At 41.2% G+C, this 16,764-nt stretch overlaps 1 protein-coding gene across 2 annotated transcripts in view; it reads left to right on the top strand.

The window, feature by feature from the left end:
• Positions 1–9,140: 9,140 nt before the first annotated feature.
• Positions 9,141–16,764, top strand: part of clcn2a (chloride channel, voltage-sensitive 2a) — an 85,948-nt gene continuing 78,324 nt past the window's right edge. For both annotated transcript variants that reach the window (XM_047368109.1, XM_047368110.1), the window contains exon 1: positions 9,141–9,828. The gene's annotated coding sequence lies outside the window, so the exon portion shown is untranslated. The remainder of the gene's footprint in view (positions 9,829–16,764) is intronic.

Below are 16,764 nucleotides of genomic sequence, written 5' to 3'. Positions count from 1 at the left end.
CTGCGCCACACAAAGACACGGTGGTTGGAACCAAAGATCTCAAACTTGGACTCATCAGACCAAAGCACAGATTTCCACTGGTCTAATGTCCATTCCTTGTGTTCTTTAGCCCAAACAAGTATCTTCTGCTTGTTGCCTGTCCTCAGCAGTGGTTTCCTAGCAGCTATTTTACCATGAAGGCCTGATTCACACAGTCTCCTCTTAACAGTTGTTCTAGAGATGTGTCTGCTGCTAGAACTCTGTGTGGCATTGACCTGTTCTCTAATCTGAGCTGCTGTTAACCTGTGATTTCTGAGGCTGGTGACTCGGATGAACTTATCGTCCGCAGCAGAGGTGACTCTTGGTCTCCCTTTCCTGGGGCGGTCCTCATGTGAGACAGTTTCTTTGTAGCGCTTGATGGTTTTTGCGACTGCACTTGGGGACACTTTCAAAGTTTTCCCAATTGTTCGGACTGACTGACCTTCATTTCTTAAAGTAATGATGGTCACTCGTTTTTCTTTACTTAGCTGCTTTTTTCTTGCCATAATACAAATTCTAACAGTCTATCCAGTAGGACTATCAGCTGTGTACTGTATCCACATCCTGCACAACACAACTGATGGTCCCAACCCAATTTATAAGGCTTGAAATCCCACTCATTAAACCTGACAGGGCACACCTGTGAAGTGAAAACCATGTCAGATGACTACCTCTTGAAGCTCATCAACAGAATGCCAAGAGTGTGTGGAGCAGTAATCAAAGCAAAAGGTGGCTACTTTGAAGAACCTAGAATATAAGACATATTTTCAGTAGTTTCACACTTTTTTGTTCAGTATATAATTCCACATGTGTTAATTCATAGTTTTGATGCCTTCAGTGTGAAGCTACAATATTCATAGTTATGAAAATAAAGAAAACTCTTTGAATGAGAAGGTGTGTCCAAACCTTTGGTCTGTACTGTATGACAGATCAAAATAACCCAGACTGGGGTTCTAGTAATGCTGTCTGGGTATTAGATATCACCCAGAAATTTACCAGATATTTACAAACACTGTTTAAAATACCTTTATCGCACTCTCTGATATCAAATCAGAGTTTAACTTAGGATTACCAAAATAATTTGTATTTGTTTATTACAAGAATAATTACAAGAGTTTTAACAAACAAGAGTTTTTTTTTCAATTTTGTTCAAATTTGTAATACACCTCCTCAGTATTTTGGTAGACCTGCTTTGAAACTCTCTGACCTGGATCAAATGTTTTGGGTATCCTTCCACAAACTATTGCTCCTGACATATCTGGTGTAACTGAGTCAGGTTTGTAGGTGCCAAACACACCTATTCACCTCAGCCCACATGAGATCAGGGCTTTCTGATGCCCTCTCTAAAATATTTTTTTGTCTTTAAGCCACTGTGTAACTAATTTGGTGGTATGATTGGAGACCCAATTTTTTTTTTCAAGCTTCAGCTTCCTGGCTGATGTTGCTTTAACATTTTCACATGTTCTTTCCTCATGATGTCCTCTTTTTTGTGAAGTCCATGAGTCGCTCCTGCAGAAAAATACCCACACAAAATGATGCTCCCAATGTGGAATGTGTTCTGAAGCTTGCAAGCTTCCCCCTCTCTCCTCCAAAGGTAATGACCATTATGAGCACACACTTAAATTTAAGTGTTTTTAAGACCACATAAGTCTCCTGAAAATATGATTGTTGTCCCTGAATGCGTTTGCAAACTGTAATCTAGCTTTTTGATGTTGCTGTTGGGAATTGGCTTCTTCTTCTCTGAGTGGTCTTTCTTCCCATGCTAGTGCAGGACTCTTTTCACTGGGAAAATTTACCGTTTCTTATCAGTTTCAGCCCTTCACCTTCACAAGGTTTTTGCTTTTGTTGTGGGCTTTACAAGTACTTTTACACAAGAACATGTTCTTCTCTGTTGTGTAAAATATATCCCCTTCCTGAAAGGTATGATAGCCGGACAGTCCCATGGTTTGAAAAGGTGAATGTGGCAGCTTCCGATACCTGAAAATTCTACTCAAAAGGAAGAACCAGACTTGCAAAGGTCCAAAGTTATCTTTCTAATATATTGACTTATTGCTTTTAATTTTTCAATGATGTCAGAGAAAGAAACAGTGTGTTTGAGGTGTTACATTAAAATACATCCACAGATGTAAATTGCATAAATGTTGCTGGACATAATGTTGAAGTCAAAATGATGGTCGACTGTCAAAAAAATTTATTTGATAGAAATATTGCAAAGGTAGCAATGGTATTTTCACGTTTCTTAGAATTTATTCTTCACATTATGCATATTTAAATGTAAACAAATAGATCAGATCTCCAAATGATATAAATTCACAAAAATATTTACAGTCCAATGATTATGTTGTAGGTGACCAAGTCCAATGATGGAGAGCTACTATTCTGCAACCTTTAGATGCATCCATTCACCAACACACCATGTCACCACGGGTGAAACAACCAGTTATTAGTTTTGGATCGCAACTCTTTTTTACATAAAGCCTGGTTGGTTTGGATAGCTTTTTCCCTAATAAATGAAGAGAATATTTAAAAAAAACTGTTTCTCAGATTGTCTTTGTCTGATAGCTCACAGCAGTGGAGATTGGGCGCGGTACAGGCAGGCCAGGAACAAACTAACAAAAGAGATCAAAGCAGCTAAGAGAAGCTACAGTGAGAACCTTAAGAACAGCCTTTCTACTGGTGACACTTCAGCTGTATGGACTGGTCTGAGAAACCTGACTGCCTACAAGAGCCCCTCCACCCATCCTGAACAGAGTTGTCTCCTGGCCAACTACTGCAGACATGACAAGAAGCCATTCACACCTCAAATCATCTCCTCTACATCCCATTCAGGAACAAATTCCTCCCATAAAGCAACCAACCCCCCACCATCAGATCCTCTGCCTGCACTAAAGATCTCCGAGGAAGAGGTAAATAGGCTCTTTCAGCGCATGAAAACAAAGAAAGCTGGAGGACCAGATAACGTCTCCCCATCATGCCTGAAAGCCTGCGCACATCAACTCGCTCCGATCTTCACCTGGATTTTCAACAGGTCACTGGAGAAATGTGAGGTCCCCTCCTGCCTCAAACAATCCACCATCATCCCGGTTTCCAAGAAACCCACCATCGTAGGATTAAATGACTACAGGCCTGTAGCCCTGACGTCTGTGATCATAAAGTCCTTTGAGCGGCTGGTGTTGAAGCACCTGAAAGACATTACAGGCCCCCTGCTGGACCCCCTGCAGTTTGCTTACCGAGCAAACAGGTCGGCAGATGATGCTGTTAACTTAGGTCTACACTTCATCCTGCAACACCTCGACCAACAAGGGACATACGCCAGGATCCTGTTTGTAGACTTCAACTCGGCCTTCAACACCATCATACCAGACATCCTCCACCAGAAGCTCACACAGCTCAACGTCCCAGCCTCCACCTGTCAGTGGATCAACAGCTTCCTGACGGACCGACAGCAGCAGGTGAGACTGGTTAGCACCTTCTCCCAATCCAGATCAATAAGTACTGGTGCCCCCCAGGGGTGTGTTCTATCCCCACTCCTCTTCTCTCTGTACACAAATGACTGCACCTCATCGGACTTGTCCGTGAAACTCCTTAAGTTTGCAGACGACACCACTGTCATTGGACTGATCCAGGACGGTGATGAGTCTGCATACAGACAGCAGGTGGATCGGCTGGTACACTGGTGCGGTCAAAACTACCTTGAACTGAACTGACTCAAGACTGTGGAAATGGTGGTGGACTTTCAGAGAACACCACCCCCATACACCCCCCTCACCATCCTCAACAACACTGTATCGGCTGTGGACCACTTCAGGTTCCTAGGAACCATCATCTCTGAGGACCTGAGATGGTCTTCACACATAGACACTGTTCGAAAGAAGGCCCAGCAGAGACTGTACTTCCTGAGGCAACTCAAGAAGTTCAACCTTCCACAGGAGCTGCTGGTCATCTTCTACACTGCCATCATACAGTCTGTCCTGTCTTCATCCATCTCAGTGTGGTTTGGGTCATCCACAAAACAGGACAGATCCAGACTGCAACGAATAATCAGGACTGCAGAGAGAATAATCAGGGCTGACCTTCCCTCCATCCAGGACTTATACAGGTCTAGGGTCAGGAAAAGAGCTGCTAAAATCTCTGCAGACCCCACACACCCTGCACATAAACTGTTTAGAGTTTTACCTTCAGGCCGCCGCTACAGAGCACTGTTTACTAAAACCAGCCGCCACAGAGACAGTTTCTTCCCCCAGGCTGTTTCTCTGTTGAACATTCAATAGAGTACAGAACAACAGCATACAGATGTTGCAAATGCACCTTTTTTATTAGATATGTGTATATTGTAAATTGAAAATTTGTAAATTCTGTAATGCAAAAACAGAACAAAAGAGCAAAATGTACCGGAGGCAAATTCCTTGTTTGTATGCACGAACTTGGCAATAAAGCTGATTCTGATTCTGATTCTGATTAAAATTGATATTATGGTCTGAAACATTTAAATCTTAAGGGGTACATACTTTCTCACAGCTCTGTAGAGCACATAGTGTGAATATATTTGTGTTTTATCTTTGGTTGTTTTTGTGTTTCTTTGTACTTATTTAAACAGTTACTACAACAATTATTTGCCAATTCCAAGTATTTTTTCTTCCGTAGTTGAAGTTGAAGCTTTTGAGTTTTCATTGAGGCTAAATAAATTTAATTTGAGAAAAATGCTGAACTTTCACGCCTATTTTTAATTGATTAGGAAACCGATTTATTTTAATGATTACTTTAGCTTTTCAATTTTAAAATTACAACATTGTGGCACTTAAAAATATAATTTTCAAATTGTTAATACAGAAGTCAACAAGATCACACATGCACAGCACATGTGACTTTTCAGAAGGATTCTCTCAGCAGGAAAATATGCTCTGCTATCTCCTTCTTGTGGTGAGGAAGTTAGGCTCTTTGAGCCGCAAAACTCAGATATTCCCAAGAGCCTAGCAAAGATTTATAAGAAACCAGGATATCTCCCAGCAGAGGAAGCTAATAATGCCTTTGAATCCAAAGCAAATCAATTAGAGAAAAAACTCATGAAGATGTGTTTGCTTAGTATTTGTGAATTTCAATCAGCACACAACACTTGTTCTGAGGTTAGGTATGAAAGAGACAAAAACAGACCATGTGCAAGTTGAAGTCTCCAAGGATTTGATGCTTAAGACAGGAGTTAATTTGATGGCAATTAAAGTTAATTTGACCAGCAAATTGGTGTTTACTAGCAGTGCTTATGAGGCTGTTTGTCAGAGTGACTGCATCTTATTACACTCAATTGAAGCTGTGCAACTATGAGTAGGTAGTTGTTGATGTTATCTTCCAATGTCTGCAGCAGCAAAGTCCCACACCATTTTCTGTAAGGTTCCTTATGACCCTTACACTCTCAACGAAAAGCCTCAGTGATGCCTCCTCTCTTTTCCCTGTGTTGCAGGAGAAGAGATGAGAAGATTTTCACTCAAATAGAAATGAAGCAAGCAAGTGCACAAGCTGTTGTTTCATGCATGAGATGACATACTGTTTTATTTTCCTAAGTTGCTGCATGAAGCTCAATGTGCGATAATTTACTGGTGTGAGGATGCTTGAGGAACCAGAACACTCAGTCTGCAACAAACGAGGCAGCAAGAAGAAACCAGATAAACAGGTGTTGTGTAAGAGAAAGAAGAATTTGATTTTTAACAACAAAGGATATCAAATCAGCCAATAAAAGCTACAGTGAGAAGCTTAAGAACAGCCTTTCTACTGGTGACACTTCGGCTGTATGGACTGGTCTGAGAAACCTGACTGCCTACAGGAGCACCCCCCCCTCACCCATCCTGAACAGAATCCTCGCCTGGCTAATCATCTGAATGGCTTCTACTGCAGACATGACAAGAAGCCGTTCACGCCTCAAATCATCTCCTCCACATCCCATTCAGGAACAAATTCTTCCCACAAAGCTACCAACCCCCTACCTTCAGATCCTCTGCCTGTACTAAAGATCTCCGAGGAAGAGGTAAACAGGCTCTTTCAGCGCATGAAAACAAAGAAAGCTGGAGGACCTGTTAACGTCTCCCCATCATGCCTGAAAGCCTGTGCAAATCAACTCGCTCCAATCTTCACAAGGATCTTCAACAAATCACTGGAGAAATGTGAGGTCCCCACCTGCTTCAAACGATCCACCATCATCCTGGTGCCCAAGAAACCCACCATCCTAGGTTTAAAGGACTACAGGCCTGTAGCCCTGACGTCTGTGGTCATGAAGTCCTTTGAGCGGCTGGTGCTGAAGCACCTGAAAGACATCACAGGCCCCCTGCTGGACCCCCTGCAGTTTGCTTATCTAGCAAATGTGTCGGCAGATGATGCTGTTAACTTAGGTCTACACTTCATCCTGCAACACCTCGACCACCCAGGGACGTACGCCAGGATCCTGTTTGTAGACTTCAACTCGGCCTTCAACACTATCATACCAGACATCCTCCACCAGAAGCCCACACAGCTCAACGTCCCAGCCTCCACCTGTCAGTGGATCAACAGCTTCCTGACGGACCGACAGCGGCAGGTGAGACTGGGGAGCATCTTCTCCCGATCCAGCTCAATAAGTACCGGTGCCCCCCAGGGGTGTGTTCTATCCCCACTCCTCTTCTCCCTGCACACAAATGACTGCACCTCAGCGGACTCGTCCGTGAAACTCCTTACGTTTGCAGACGACACCACTGTCATTGGACTGATCCAGGACAGTGATGAGTCTGCATACAGACAGGAGGTGGATCGACTGGTACACTGGTGCGGTCAGAACCACCTGGAACTCAACCCACTCGAGACTATGGAAATGGTGGTGGACCTTCAGAGAACACACCCCCCCTCACCATCCTCAACAACACCGTGTCAGCTGTGGACCACTTCAGGTTCTTAGGAACCACCATCTCTGAGGACCTGAGATGGTCTTCGCACATAGACACTGTTCGAAAGAAGGCCCAGCAGAGACTGTACTTCCTGAGGCAACTCAAGAAGTTCAACCTTCCACAGGAGCTGCTGGTCATCTTCTACACTGCCATCATTCAGTCTGTCCTGTCTTCATCCATCTCAGTGTGGTTTGGCTCATCCACAAAACAGGACAGGTCCAGACTGCAACAAATAATCAGGACTGCAGAGAGAATAATCAGAGCTGACCTTCCCTCCATCCAGGACTTATACAGGTCTAGGATCAGGAAAAGAGCTGCCAAAATCTCTGCAGACCCCACACACCCTGCACATAAACTGTTCAGAGTTTTACCTTCAGGCCGCCGCTACAGAGCACTGTTTACTAAAACCAGCCGCCACAGAGACAGTTTCTTCCCCCATTCAATAGAGTACCAAACAACAGGATACAGATGCAAATGCACCTGTTTATTTATATATGTGTATATTGTATATATGTATATTCTGTAATGCAAAAACAAAACCAGAGAGCAAAGTGTACCGGAGTCAAATTCTTTGTTTGTATGTACGAACTTGGCAATAAAGCTGATTCTGATTCTGATTCTGCATAGGATTTTTCTGAGTGACAAACAAAACTTTCTAAGGTGCAATCTAAAAGCTGAAAAAGAAGATGATCTTTACCAGTGCAGTTTCAATCTCTGACTGGCAGAATATTCATAGCCTTTCTGGCAGTTATGTTGCACAGAAGCACTTCAGGTTTGATCTTGGCTTCTCACACTTCAGCAGACAGAGCAGCAGGAGTGCTGGATGGACCCATATCAACAATCTGTGGATCCAAAACCCAGCCTTATTACAAGTCCATTAAAATACTCAAAGTGCTAATTTCAAGGTAGTCACTACTTAAAGCCATGTCCTGCTTGGCTGCTCCTGATGAGTCCACAATAGGTCCATTAGGTGATGTTTCAGGTAAAAGAAAAATGCACTGATTCTACTGTGGTGTCTCATAAAAAGGAGCTGTGTGTCCCTTGTATCCTCCCACCACTTGATTTCCCACCTTCTCATTTGGTAGTGGGAAGTGCGAGTGTAATCTGGTCTAAGAGGACAGCGCTCTCCAACTTTCGCTGACTGAATGTTATGAACTGTGAAATGGCATTTAACTTTTAATATTTTCTTGTTTGGTCTTAGGTAAACAGAATGGTTACTAACATTCACATAACTACCTTCAGATCCTGTCAGAACTGCAGGAGGATATTTCATTTTTTGGAAAAGTCCTGCACTGCCTAAAAAGAATCAGTTGTTTGTGTTAAAATACTACACTCAACAGCAATGAGCAACAGCATGTGGCTGTGTGACATGTTTGTATAATAGCTTATTTGCCTGACTAGAAAATGCAAGCGGTTTTTATTTTTAAATATACGAGCTTGAAGATAGTTTCCGACATTTGTTCAAAGACGGAGGAATTGCATTCAAAACTGACCTTTTGTACCTTCTAGCCTGTTTTTTTTTTTTTTTTGGGGGGGGGGAGGGGGTTCCAAAGATTGCACATCACCCTTAATTATCCATTCTGATGGTGAAACATGGTGGGGGCTGCATCGTGATGTGGGGATGCTTTTCTACAGCATCGACAGAAAAGGTATTTAGAGTTGCTGGCAGGACCATGTCGTTGTAATGTTTTTCTTCAGATGAGAAGATGGATGGAGCTAAATATCTACCTTCCAGCATTACTATCACCCTTTACTTAGAGCCAGAGCAGCAATGGAATGCTTTTGATTAGATGCTCTACATCTAGTCTGACTGTGCTTGAGCTGTTTGGCAAAAGGGAATAGGCTTAATATTTGAGTTTCTATACATTGATGGCACACCTTTGTATGTAACATTTTCCCGCCAGGTCTTTGCAGGCAGGACTTTGCAACCTACCTCTCTGCATTGACCTTCAAGAACATGAACAAATAATCTTCAACCGGAAACAAGCAATCATAGTTTCAATCATAGTTCAATTGCCATGTAGAGGGTTAAAGGGGAGGATAAAAGCTGTCAAAGACATGAATATAAACTCGAGGGATGCACATCCATCCTCATCACCAGACATACTTGTTCATCCCGGTCACCTCTTACCGGACAGTTAACGGAGCCCCTGCCTTTTTGCGCCTTTATTTATTTATTTATTGGCGTGCCCTTATCAAGACGCATGACGCCCAATTCAGACTTTTGAGTGTGCTTATGCGCTGTGACATGCAGGAGCACACCATGAGCAAGATACAGATGTGCTCTTTCTCTCACTCGCCTTTCAGCAGACAAACCCGGTTGGCGTTAATTAAGACGAATGTGCGCCGCGCCTCCGCAGATAACGACCGGAGCGAAAGGATCTCTGCACACACTGGGAGAAGAAGACTGCGGGCCAAAGCGCTGACTGTACCCGCATTGCATCACGGACACGACACCCGGTACCCCGCTGTCTTCCTCCCACCTCAACAGGCGCAGATGAGGAGACTGGAGCATCTTATCGCATAGTTTTGAAGACTCATGCAGCCCCGCTCCCAGCCAAAGCAAGCCAACAGATGTGCGCCACTCCGGAGGCGCAAAGCTGGTGATTTTTACGCGCCTTTCATTAATAAACTTTGGATTTGATTTATTTATGGATTGCGCATCAGTAACACGGCAGCCTCTGGGATCTGCTGATATTTCTCCCTCAGTGGAGTTTTGTGTCATCACCAGGGGTCACTAGCTGCCGGATCGTCTGTAAGTGAGCGCTGCAACCTGTAGCTGTGCGCCCCTTTTTATTTCAGTCAACATTCCGCCGAGGCGCAATGGAAGGACGCAGCTGACGCTTCTGAATCCCCAAACTCGAGGAGACTGAAAAAAGAGCAAAAAGGCAGCCCAGAGGAAACAGTGAGTACACAGTGTCCTGTATGGCTCTCTTTTTTTAGAAGTATAAAATATATCCAGAAATCCCCGGAACTTTGTCTGCATTTGGCTCAAGGACAAATGATAATTAAAGGTCGGTTATGATCAGAATTTCTTTAGTGATTTTCCCCCTTCACAGTTTGTCAGCTGCAGCCCATAGAGTGACCTAAAATTCAATAACCTGACATTGAAAATAGAGAGATGGTGGTACATCGTGATGATTTTCAGTATGGGAAATGTGTTTGTAAAACAACAAAATGTATGTATAAAAACACAACGATGCCATTCTATTCCCTAAAATATTGAAATAACCTAAAAAAGTATTCCCCTTTTCCAGTGTCATTTTAAAATGACTGTTTCCATGATTTTCGATAATGTAAGTTCTCTAGAAACAGTCCTGCTGTCTTTGGGGCCTGAAGATGTACCGCTGTCTGCCTTACTATGAAACTGGCGAAGTTCATTAACCTCAGTTTGGAGCTATTCCTGCCTTTTGCCCAAGTTACTTATGCAGATAGGGTGATGAATAATCCTTATATGTCCCTCCACTTGTTGCCTTGCCAAGAACCAGCTGCAGCTGCAGCCCTTTTAAGGACCTGTTTAATCTGTTAACCACCCAGATGTCTTCAGTGCTTGATGAGTCATTTAAAAGATCTTAGACTTTCATGGTAAACAATGCATGAGTGAACAGCTATACCAATAAAGTTAGAATTGTTTAAAAGGAAATTCTTATTTACAACAGTGACACAACAGGAATAAAGTGCCTTGTAAAAGTATTCACACCTCTTTCACATAAAACCTCCATACAATTTATTTTATGGAGGTTGTATGTGATAAATCAACATACATTGGTATATAATTGCGATGTGGAATAAAAATAATTCATGGTTTCAAAATGTTTTATCAATAAAAATCTGAAAAGTGTGCTGTGCATTGGTATTCAGCCCCCTTTACACTGATAACCCTAAATGAAATCCAGTGCAACCAATTGCACTAATTAGTAAATAGAGTCCACCTGTGTGTAATTTAGTCTCAGTGTAAATCCAGATGTTCTGTGAAGGCTTCTGAGGTTTTCTAGAGAACATTAGTGAACAAACAGCATCATGAAGATAAAAAACCCCCACATCAGACAGGTGAGATATCAAACTGTATACAGGTCCTTCTCAAAATATTAGCATATTGTGATAAAATTCATTATTTTCCATAATGTCATGATGAAAATTTAACATTCATATATTTTAGATTCATTGCACACTAACTGAAATATTTCAGGTCTTTTATTGTCTTAATACGGATGATTTTGGCATACAGCTCATGAAAACCCAAAATTCCTATCTCACAAAATTAGCATATTTCATCCGACCAATAAAAGAAAAATTTTTTTAATACAAACAACGTCAACCTTCAAATAATCATGTACAGTTATGCACTCAATACTTGGTTGGGAATCCTTTGGCAGAAATGACTGCTTCAATGTGGCGTGGCATGGAGGCAATCAGCCTGTGGCACTGCTGAGGTCTTATGGAGGCCCAGGATGCTTCGATAGCGGCCTTTAGCTCATCCAGAGTGTTGGGTCTTGAGTCTCTCAACGTTCTCTTCACAATATCCCACAGATTCTCTATGGGGTTCAGGTCAGGAGAGTTGGCAGGCCAATTGAGCACAGTGATACCATGGTCAGTAAACCATTTACCAGTGGTTTTGGCACTGTGAGCAGGTGCCAGGTCGTGCTGAAAAATGAAATCTTCATCTCCATAAAGCTTTTCAGCAGATGGAAGCATGAAGTGCTCCAAAATCTCCTGATAGCTAGCTGCATTGACCCTGCCCTTGATAAAACACAGTGGACCAACACCAGCAGCTGACACGGCACCCCAGACCATCACTGACTGTGGGTACTTGACACTGGACTTCTGGCATTTTGGCATTTCCTTCTCCCCAGTCTTCCTCCAGACTCTGGCATCTTGATTTCCGAATGACATGCAGAATTTGCTTTCATCCGAAAAAAGTACTTTGGACCACTGAGCAACAGTCCAGTGCTGCTTCTCTGTAGCCCAGGTCAGGCGCTTCTGCCGCTGTTTCTGGTTCAAAAGTGGCTTGACCTGGGGAATGCAGCACCTGTAGCCCATTTCCTGCACACGCCTGTGCACGGTGGCTCTGGATGTTTCTACTCCAGACTCAGTCCACTGCTTCCGCAGGTCCCCCATGGTGTGGAATCGGCCCTTCTCCACAATCTTCCTCAGGGTCCGGTCACCTCTTTTCTTTGTGCAGCGTTTTCTGCCACACTTTTTCCTTCCCACAGACTTCCCACTGAGGTGCCTTGATACAGCACTCTGGGAACAGCCTATTCGTTCAGAAATTTCTTTCTGTGTCTTACCCTCTTGCTTGAGGGTGTCAATAGTGGCCTTCTGGACAGCAGTCAGGTCGGCAGTCTTACCCATGATTGGGGTTTTGAGTGATGAACCAGGCTGGGAGTTTTAAAGGCCTCAAGAATCTATTGCAGGTGTTTAGAGTTAACTCGTTGATTCAGATGATTAGGTTCATAGCTCGTTTAGAGACCCTTTTAATGATATGCTAATTTTGTGAGATAGGAATTTTGGATTTTCATGAGCTGTATGCCAAAATCATCCGTAATAAGACAATAAAAGACCTGAAATATTTCAGTTAGTGTGCAATGAATCTAAAATATATGAATGTTAAATTTTCTTCATGACATTATGGAAAATAATGAACTTTATCACAATATGCTAATATTTTGAGAAGGACCTGTAGAAGTTTAAAGTGGCGTTAGGTTATAAAATAAATGGACATCTCACAGAACACTGTTCAATCTATTATCAAAAAACAGAAACAAGCTGGGCAAGGAGAACATTAATCAGAGAGTGGCCAAGACACCAGGAGCTGCTGAGATCCACAGCTCAGGTGGGAGAATCTGCTGCGAGAACATCTATTAATCATGACGTGTGGCAAGAATTAACCCAGTGTTGAAAGAAAGCCATAAAAACTTGAGTGTGCTGTTTGCTGTCCGCTATGTTGGTACAACAGCAAACAAGTTCAGAAGAGAATCAAAAACTGCCCACTGCTCTAAACCTTACAACTCGACAGTAATGACAGCATAATGATGCTGCCACCATCAGATTTTCAGCTACAAAGTTTGTTTTGGGCTGGTTTGTATGGCAAACCCTTTACATTTTTCTTTGTGAAAATTGGAAATGTTTCTTCTGCTTCACAAATAAGCAATACGGTCTTTTACATAAAATCCATAAAAATATATTTAAATTTGTGTTTGCAACGTGACATAATGTTAAGAAGCTCAAGTGATAGAAATGCTTTGTAAGGCATTTTATCTCAAGGCATTTTATGTCTGTCTTAGCACAATTTGAGGATGTGCGCCTGAGTTATGGGCCCAAAATACTCATGCAGATAAAGGGTATTAGTAAAAGAATTTCTGACAGGATGAAGTCTAAATGGTTTCTCAGCTCCTGCTATCCTCTGGTCCCCGGGTCTCTCTCTCTCTCTCTCTAGTCAACTGCTGCCCATAATGACAAACTGTTTAACCTTTTAAGCACTAAGATGTATTTTCCCCTCAAGGAATAATGTGTTTAATTCGTTAGACGATCAGGGAGTGTAAATTTGAGACAGGAATAATCAGATACTGTACATTAGTAAAGTAAATGTAAAACAAAAGGTTTGTCATAATGCAAGGAATACAATAAGAGTAATATCGTTTTTACCTGAAAACCCTCAGGTAATCCCAAAGTGGAAGCTTTTTGAGTTTAGTTCACACATACAGCTAAACATGGAGGATATTTTGGCTCCAATAAAGAAGCAACAAATCTTTAGAACCATTTTCTTTTTCAGGGTTGAGGTCCACTTGGTATTACAGGTGTGAGTGCAGCAGATGTTGGTGTCATTGAAAAGGTCTTCTGCAGGCATGCATGGTGGATGCAAAAAAGTTTTTTATTTTTGAATGATAGGGTGCCTATCATTCAAAAATAAAAAACTTTTTTAACAAGAAGAGTGATGTTAACTTGTTGTGGTGAGTTTTTTGGGGTACCTGTGAACAGAGAGTCTCTCAATGAGGACTGAATGTCACATTTTTATAAATGCAAAGATTACAATCTTTTCATTAAAATATAAGTTTAATTGTTGTTATTGATGCACTGTCTGCAAACAGTTCAGGAGAACTTTCTTCAACTTTCAAATTATTCTAAAGTTAGTTTTGAGGACATATAGGTGTAACTTAATAAGATCCTGATCACCAATATGTTCCACTATAGTTGCCTTTTAACAGGAAGAAAGAGGGTTAGCGGCCTCTCCAAAAATTCAGATTTTAGATCTCTCTCAAATTTGTTCAATTTAATCTCCAACCTGTTTGTGCAAAATATTGGAGCAGCTTCTCTCTATGATAGTGGTAAAGTGCAGGGAAGAAACATTCAGACCTTTCTAGGGGGAATATGAGCCAGACCGCTAAATTTAAGCTATGATGGGGGTAAATATGCAACCACACCAAATGTCTTTTTTAATAGTGCCAATTTTGTCACATTACAACTACATGCCTCAGTGTATTTTATGTGATAGGTCAAAGTAGTCCTTAATAGTGAACATAATTCAACAATCAGCACCATGAAGCACAAATTACACAGCAAACAGGTCAGAGATAACGTTGTGGAACATTTTCAAGCAGGGTTAGGTTATTTTCCAAACCACAAAGACATGGTTGTCCACCTAAAATGACCGACTGGGTAAGGTCAGCATTAATCCTAGAAGGCCCATGGTTACTCTGGAGGAGCAGCAGTGATCTACACCTCAGGTGGGGAAATCTGTTGAAAGGTCAAAGAATGGCACTGCCCTCCATGAATCTGGCTGTTATGAAAGAGTAGCAAGAACAAATGGGTTGATGAAAGAAAGTCGTAGGTCCCGTTGGCAATTTGCCACAAGTCATGTAGAAGACACAGCAACTACATGAAAGAAGATGCCGTGGTGAGATAGGACATAATAAACTTGTTGGCCGACATTTACAACACTATATATGGCAGACAATAAACACTAACTATCCCCATTACCTCACCATCACCTCTGTGAAACATGGAGGTGGCATCATGAGGATTCTTTTCTTCGCCAGGGACAGAGGAAACTGGTTATAGTGGGTAGAAGATAGATGGATGGAGCTAAATACATGAATATACAGAGAGAAACCATTTTATAGTGTAGGTGTTCGACTGCAAATGTAGAATGGTTCAAATTTGGCCCACCACCATAGGCTGCGGACGCAGTTTCAAATGAAATGAAAGATGCACTTTTTTGTTTTTGTTATGGTGAGATATTCAATAATAAAATTAAATCTCTTTAAATTGGAAAATGTTTGGTAAAAGCAAAATCTCTGTCTTTATTGACTAATCTATTTCATTTTTTTAGCTGTTGCTTCTTGAAATACATCCATAGGTGCACCCCTACGGGTAAGAACACTGTCAAAAACAATGTGCATGTAAAGACGGAAATGTGTGCATATTAGTCAATAGTTGTGCATAAGTAAAATCCAAAAGAGGTATTGTATATTTTCTCTGTAAGAATACAACATAAAATGTTACAGCTTCAAGAAATTACAAACAGAAAGTTCAAGTTTACAGTTGTGTTTTATTCTTTATGAATACAATATGCTATAACAGTTTGTGAATACAATTTCTTTTCTATGAGAATACGAATTTACATCAGCGACTTGGTGTCACGTGATCTCAGGCTGGTTAGTGGAGCATACTTAGTCGATTCGCGTTGCGCATGCGCTGTCACACTCCTCACCGCCAGTAAACGTAGTGCCGGAATTCGAGGTAATTCAGTCTAAAAGGAATATTAGGAACAGAGGGGAGATAGGGGGGGAATAAAGAATATTATAAATAAAGCATTGTTCTTATTTTTATGAAATACAAAACTAAAACATAGAATGTAGTGGGTGGAGTTATACAATGATGTACAGTAGGTGGCAGTATGCACCTCTGAATTTGTTGCGAACCACCAGCAGAAGAAGAGAAGAAGAAGCAGCAGCACTAGCGCCAAGATGATGGACCAAGAGCATATATTAACAACATTAAGACATATATAAACTTTTTAAAATAACCTGGCTTGGTACCGTAGTTTCTTGGTCCATTCTTTTGGCGCTAGTGCTGCTGCTGCTTCTTCTTCTTCTTCTTCTTAACAACGTCTTAATTTAAAAAGAGTAATAATCCCAGCATGTAGCCAAGTTGTATGGAGTTTGGAGTATTTTTACTCCGGCCACATATAAATATATACACAGGGCTGGCCCAAGGTTTTATGGGGCGTTGTATGGGGAGTTAACATGATTTGGAACATCACCACCGCTAACAATGTTTTTAGTTTAGATTTGGTGGAATCTGGGAGAAGAAGCCAAATTTAATTGACTGATTATAAAAGCAATTATGGTTATTTAAGTATTTTTGAATTTAATTACGGTTTTCATTTGCTGTGATGAGCTTGTGAACAAACCGAGACACAAAAGAAAAGATTTAACTTAAAATTAGAGCATCATATTGTAACTATGGTAACACATAAACAATGGTAGCAATAAACAATGAAGGCTTGTGTTTATACTTAAATTCCTTAAAATCTTTATATATATATATATATATATATATATATATATATATATATATATATATATAATTTATCTATGCTGCAAACATTAAATCTAATTGAATTGTTTCTCATTCTCAATAAACGAAAATTTTAGCCTGTGTTAAAATTGAGGCATTTAAAGGAGGCCTCTAAAGATTTGACTGGTTAGGAAATGAGCCAGGTATGACTGCTGTCATAGAAAGATGTTCCTATTGATTATGTAGACGGGTGTGAGTAACCTTTGACATACCATTTTTAATAAAGTAAAAATAAAAACAAGATAATTTTTTTTTGCGTAAT

The sequence above is a fragment of the Girardinichthys multiradiatus genome, chromosome 6 (assembly GCF_021462225.1).
Source record: "Girardinichthys multiradiatus isolate DD_20200921_A chromosome 6, DD_fGirMul_XY1, whole genome shotgun sequence".
Lineage (NCBI taxonomy): Eukaryota > Metazoa > Chordata > Actinopteri > Cyprinodontiformes > Goodeidae > Girardinichthys > Girardinichthys multiradiatus.
Note: the sequence above shows the minus strand (reverse complement) of the source record. Positions and strands in the feature narration are given on the sequence as shown.